The sequence below is a fragment of the Cyanistes caeruleus genome, chromosome 7, assembly GCF_971803275.1.
Source record: "Cyanistes caeruleus chromosome 7, bCyaCae1.hap1.1, whole genome shotgun sequence".
NCBI lineage: Eukaryota > Metazoa > Chordata > Aves > Passeriformes > Paridae > Cyanistes > Cyanistes caeruleus.
The window spans coordinates 27,135,092-27,141,557 of NC_141707.1; positions in this window are offsets into that span (position 1 = coordinate 27,135,092).

The following is a 6,466-nucleotide window of genomic DNA, read 5'->3' on the forward strand; positions in this document are numbered from 1 at the left end:
GCATGAATAGCTCAATGGACTGGTAATGCAATTAATATTTTCTTATTCCTGTTGTGGTACAGGTATGCAGGGTTCTTCACAAGTGAGTAGAACAAGTTGTACTTTCCTCAGTGGGGCTATAAATAAACATAGATATTATACATTGTACAATAAGTAATAAATTTAGTGTTTGTCATGTAGTCAAACACATCAGAATTCAACTACAAGCTCTCATTTCATGTTTTGTGTAACATACTGATTCTTGCCTAACACTGAGAAAGGTTTATGAAGGATCCACAGAAAGTTTGCTCATGGCCTGGTTTGAGAATTGCAAAAGTTTGTGTAAGCTCAACTTCTGGGACCCAAAAAACTACTGTTGTTTGGAATATTTATGTCCAGTAAAAAGGATTACAAAGCATAAGAATGATAACAGTAACAGTTGAGGAGAATTAGCTTAATTATACAAGAATAAAGGAACTACTTCTGCCATTCAGCATGGCTGTCCACTGAATCCTTTCTTTTGTCTGTACCAGGGATCAGACCCAAGTTTTAGGGGACAGATCATGTGATTATCACACAGCTGTCTACTATAAAATGTACATTTTGATGCTAGATAATATATTGAGGCGATACATTTCCCTTGCTGATCATATGTTTTAACCACAGTTATTTCTGATGATCTATTTGACATTTTCCATCTTTCATATTCAGAAGTTGCTCCATAAAGCAACTACTCATATTACTCCATAGAAAGGAGAAAAGTGCAAGTCTGATTGGATCTCTTTGTCATGCGAAGGTGCACACATACAGAGACAGTACAAATACTGAATTTATTGAATCAAAGACAGTCAGTGCAGAAGTGTGGGTTGGGAGTGGGTCTCCTCTTTTAACAGGCAAGAAATTCCTTTTAAGATTTTCTTGCAGGAGCTTGAAGACTGAGTGTGGAAGAGTGAGGTTTTCTCTTGTCTCTTTCAGTAGAAAAAAAATTGAAATGTATTGACCTGGAAAATCCAAGCTCAGAAGCAGCAGCTGGGTTTTCAGCAAGTCCCTTGATTCTTTCCCTGTTGTCCATCTGGATTCACTGAAACACAGAGAAACCAAGCACTGCCGCTAAGATCAAGTGAAATTTGGAAATGGCCACCACTTCCATGTAATTTTGCCAGGACGCCAGCACTGCTCTGAAAGTGATGCTGGATGTCAAGGTCTGTGGGTATGACTTCTCATTTGCAGATCTGTTTGCAGAATTGGACCCTAAGCCCACCTGGAGCGAACTGTGAAGCAATGGACAAATCAAATGAAGAGGTTGACTGAGATTGCATCATGGCACAATATCATGCTGACAGAATTTAAGGCTAAAAGCGGTGACATTCATGTCCTGTGATGTCTAATGCATCATATGGTTGTAAAATGACAACTGAAAAACAAAGACTAACCCCCATGTGTCCTGCAAATACTTTCCAATCTGCAGACAAGTTGAAGACCAGGTCTTAAAAATCTTCTGATCAGCACCTGAACTTGATCTCTTAACAGCAGAGCAGGTAGCTCCCACTGAATTTGCAGATGCTGTCAGGTTTTATTCATGGCCATGACACCCAGCAGTATTAATGTTCCTTGTGGATCCAACCAACTTTTTTTTATAGATTTTCCACACTGTCATTAATTACTTAATTGGCACACAGTAGTATAAGAATTGAAATGTATTCCTGTAGGGCAGTCATACTTAAGACAGGCACCAAGCTATTTTCAAGTTGAATTATAAACAACTGGGAAAAGCATTTTCAGTTGTCCCTACTTCATCCCTGGTTTCAGCAACAAAGCTGATATATTGCCAGGTACTGATCCCACTACCTGGGATTTGTCCAGGTTGAGAACTTATTAGCATTTATTTGAGGAAAGAGGGAGAGAGAGGAAGAACATAGCTTGTGTAAATCAGATTAAAGTATTGACAACTCCTAAGCAATGCTCATTCCAGGAACAAGTTCACTATGTGATAACACCACTGCTATAAAAGAATTGCATTTTGAATGCATGCCACTCTGCAAGTACCTGGTGGGTCACGATTTCTTGAGGCTTAGCTCCTGGAAGAGAAAACAAGATTTCTGAAAAAGTTAAATACTCTAGATGGAGATTGTGTGAATGATTTAATATGTGGGAAACCTAATAGCCGCTGGACCCTGCTCTAGTTGATGATTCAGAGCCATCTTGGATTAGAGTAGAAATTATTACAGGTGATACAGCCTACATGAAAAAATCCAGGTCTTGGCCCAAGCCTAGTGAGCAAATAACTGCACTGTGTGCCATGATTAACCTTGGCTTGTACACTTCAGTGGGAAGGCATGGTTAAATGCAAACCTAAAAGTACAAACTCCTGTCTCTTCTCTCAGTGTGGCTACTGGATGTCACAACCATGAAATACAACAGTCTGTGTGTGTTAAGAGTCCTCTCTGCCTGTTCTACAGGTAATGTACTACTACAGACACAAATCTGTCTTTGATTTCAACGACGGAGCTCAGCTCAGGCTGCAGACACTGGTGCTTTTCTTTTGGGAGCCCTTGATGCACTCAGCAGCAAGGCAGCTTTGCCCCTGGTGTTGACTGTGGGCTTGGCTTCCTATCACCCTGGCATCTTGTATCAGCACTAAAAAGCCCTGTGCTGTATTTATTTGACACTTTTTTTTTTTTTAAAAATTGTCACAAAGCAGAATGCATATGGATAGCAATGGATAGCACAGTTGTAGGAAGCAGAATGAATATGGGGAGCAATGGATAGCAGGATAGCAGGAAGGAAAGGGGACAGCTAAAGTTGTAAGTAGAGAGCTCTTCTTCTTTAACTGGAGGCTCTACCAGTATCCCAACCCCTTTCCCCATCTCTCTTTCACACACACACACAGAGGCAGTTCAGCAGTGGCAGATGGGGAAAGAAAATAGATAAATAAAAGTGTCAGCAGGATGGATTGATTTTCACTTGGTCTTCTCTCATCTCTATGCATATGTTGGCTAGTATGTAAAGATCACACAAGCAAGGGACTTAGCACTGACCTGGAAAATTTATATCACTGAACATAAAAATGAATCAAGAAGAAAAATGTAGGAAGGAGGTGGTCAGGAAAGAGAACAAAAGGAGATATTTTTTTTCCCTTGTACATCAGGATTTCATTGGGACAGTGATTTTACGGGATCACATGGTGACAGTCCTACTGCAGGTGCAGCTCTGCTTCAAAGGAAAGAGTCCTGTGCTGAGATCCCTTGAGGTTTTGATTCTTTTCTGCCTAAATGAGGGTTCCCCAAATAGCATCAGAGCCAGTCAGGGGTAAGCTCAGCAGCAGAGTCCCAACATATGATGGCTTTAGATAGAAAAGACTCCATCTCTGTCTGCACGTTCTCCTGATACCCAGGAGGCTCTACCAGTATCTCCACACTCCCAAACAACTTCAGGGAGAGCAGGAGAATACATCTCAGTGTACTCTGGGCCAATTCTCCTATGATTTACCAGTTTTTCATTAAGTCTTGATGCTTAGCATGGAAGTTGTACCCAGGATCACAGACAATGTTCAACAGTGGTATGAGGTTCAAATTTGGCTTGTGCTTTATGCACAAAAACCTTCATTTTTAGAAAATGCTGGAAATGTTTTTTCCTAAGGCACCATTCTCCAGGGCATCCTTGCCTCCTTTTCATTGCTAGTTTCTACACAAATGCAGGATCTTTGGTGCTTAGTCACTCTACTGTTCCTGCTGTTTATTGCCTCCAACGGGCATAATTCTCTGCTTAGGAGACCTTTGCGAGTTGCTGTGGAGGAGCCGTGGGCTGTTGTCATCCCATTTCCAGGGGGCAATAAACAGCAGCAGTCAAACTTCCATGGAAGAAAGATTGTGTGATTATTCAGTCATAAAAAGAGGGAAGAAAAACAGAGATATATTGCATGTGTTCTTACTTGCACATCACACAAGGATGTGCAAAGTGCTCTCAAAGAGAGCAATGCTATGAGGTAAAATAGTTCCCTGCTCAGTGTTTCACAGCTGGCACCAAGGAGGAATTCTCTTGCTTGTGCCTCAGTTTCCCAATATAAATCAAGGAGGTTGTAGCTCTTCCCATCTAGCTTAAGTGTTTTCAGGGCTAGGAATCAATTTATGTCCTTACAGAGCAGGTCAGGAAGGCAAGGTTTTGATTTTGAGGATGATGCAGGGAGAGAAGTGTTTCCTGGGGTTGACAGCTTGTGGTTTCCCCCTCATCTTGAATGAGAGCACATTTTTTCTGGGAGGAAGATCCAGAGAGACCACACTAGTCTTAAGATGGAAAGGGCTTGTATTAGAGTCAGTCTGTCACCACAGTCATCTGCATTATGACCTGAGGATTGAAAAACTTCACCAGAGAGAGCCCAAGCGTGTTAGGAAAGAAAAACCCCTTTAGCTGCATGGAAGTGCTGCCTACAGGCAGACACTGGCTCAGAAGCCAGTGCTTTTCTTTTTAGGGTCTGTGAGACGGGATATTTCATTCTACTAGGACCAAGTCATTAGGAGCTGCATGACCCCATAGACTAGAGGAGATTTCCAGCTCATCATCACTAAGGGTTCATCCCACAGGGAAACCCAGGCACTCATCTCTCTTATGGAGATGTTCAGCTTGTGGCAGCATCCATCCCTAAAATACTCCCCCACAAAAAAATGTAATTACAAAACTCTTTAACTACATAAGCTTCTAAATTAATTAATTATCTTGGCAAGAAAATGTGTATGGCTTTGAAATATCCCTTTAATTAACATGAAGTGCATTAGGAAGCAGTAGATCTGGGCCATCACTTGGATGTAACAGTCTCTCACTTTATGTGCTCCTGAGGCCCTGGGAGAGCGTCAATGCGATGTTTAAGCTCCCTTTCAAATACCATGTCTGGGCCACATGCAAGGCCAAGACCTCCTTTTCAGAACAAAGTTTCCATTCTGAGGTACTATTGGGGGATGCTCCTTTGAAATGTGATGGTCAGAAATCAGTTTCTGTTTCCATGGGTGCAAATCCACTACCTTTTCCCACTCACCACTCTTCTATTTCCCTCTGCTTTCATCGTCTGCACCATGCCACCTCAAACAGCCCTGCCTTTAAATCCACACACTTCTCTTCCTGATAGAGTCTTCAGTTCATTCACTGACAGACACTGCACTTGTCCCTTGTGCAAAGGTGCAGGCAGAAGTCACCAAGGAGAATGATACCTGCCAATGGAACCTTTTTGGACTTATTAGTGACAGTTGTGAGTTTTGCTGTGTTTCTGATGTCTGTTGGAACATGTTCAGGGCAAGAGAGAGAGAGACAACACAGTATCTTAACAGGCTGTGGGTCAGCCCAGTGTTTTGTGCTTGACATTTCCAGGCAGATGTGGAAGCCTACTGCCTTCTTCTGGAAAATGATGTGGAGCTGGTGCATATGGTGTAGATGGGGATGTTATCTGGGCAGCCTAAGATGTTAAATCCTAAGATACATATTGGTAAGAATTTGGGGAAACAGTCTCAAATATCCAAATGTTCATTATACTGAAGGAGAATTGTAGCTCAGGAAGGATCTTAGCTCAGCACAGGATTCACAGGATTAATCTCCTGGACATCCTGGTGTGGTGTCCCCATGCACTACCCCTTTATGCCATGTACAGGTCCTCCTGAAGACAGACATTCAATCTTCCCATACAAAACGGTTGCTTTTTGTTTAAGTATGGCTTGAGTATGTTGTGCCAGATGATGTTCCTAGGGGAAATATCCTCAGTGTTATTGTGTCTGCTGATGAATCCTCATAACTAAGCAAATGCTGCATGACATGCTAGATCCTTTCTGTTCATCTGGATTTGGAGACCATGGAATAACTCTCAGAATCAGCCCCTAATGGGTTTGTTTAACAACACTGGTTTTTCTCTAAATCCTGTCAGACAAGTGTAAGCTAGTTCTAGGACTATTTTGTGTCACTAAAATAACATACATCTGAGAATGCAATTAGACACTTGAAACAAATTTCATTTGACTTAGAAGAGTAGTGGAAATATCCAATGGACCTTTGATTATATACTTTCTTTTTTTTTTAAATGTCTAATTTTCAGGTCCTTTTAGGCTTGGAATTTCATGACAATTACTACATTCCTGGATAGTTAAATCCACTCAGCATTTGGCTGAATGCCTTCTTAAGATATCCTGAAACATACCATCTATTGCAGCTACTCTATTCCAGTCACAGTTCTGACTAGTCATCCAAGGGGACAAGGAATTCCTTTTGTAGGAGGTAGTGTAGGACTTGTTACCAGGAAAGCTCCATGTTTGAAGTTGTCTAGTCCTGAAGAGAAGTGCTGTGGCACTGCAAGTTGAATTTTAAATCCTAAAGCCTAAAGGAGGAAAGGTGGGGGCTGTCCTCATCAGCAGTAGTATCTTCTCACCCACATTCTCCTGCACATTGACTGGCCTCAAGCCTGCTTGTAGAGAAAGCTCAATATAACAAAGACATGGATTTCTTCCTGAAC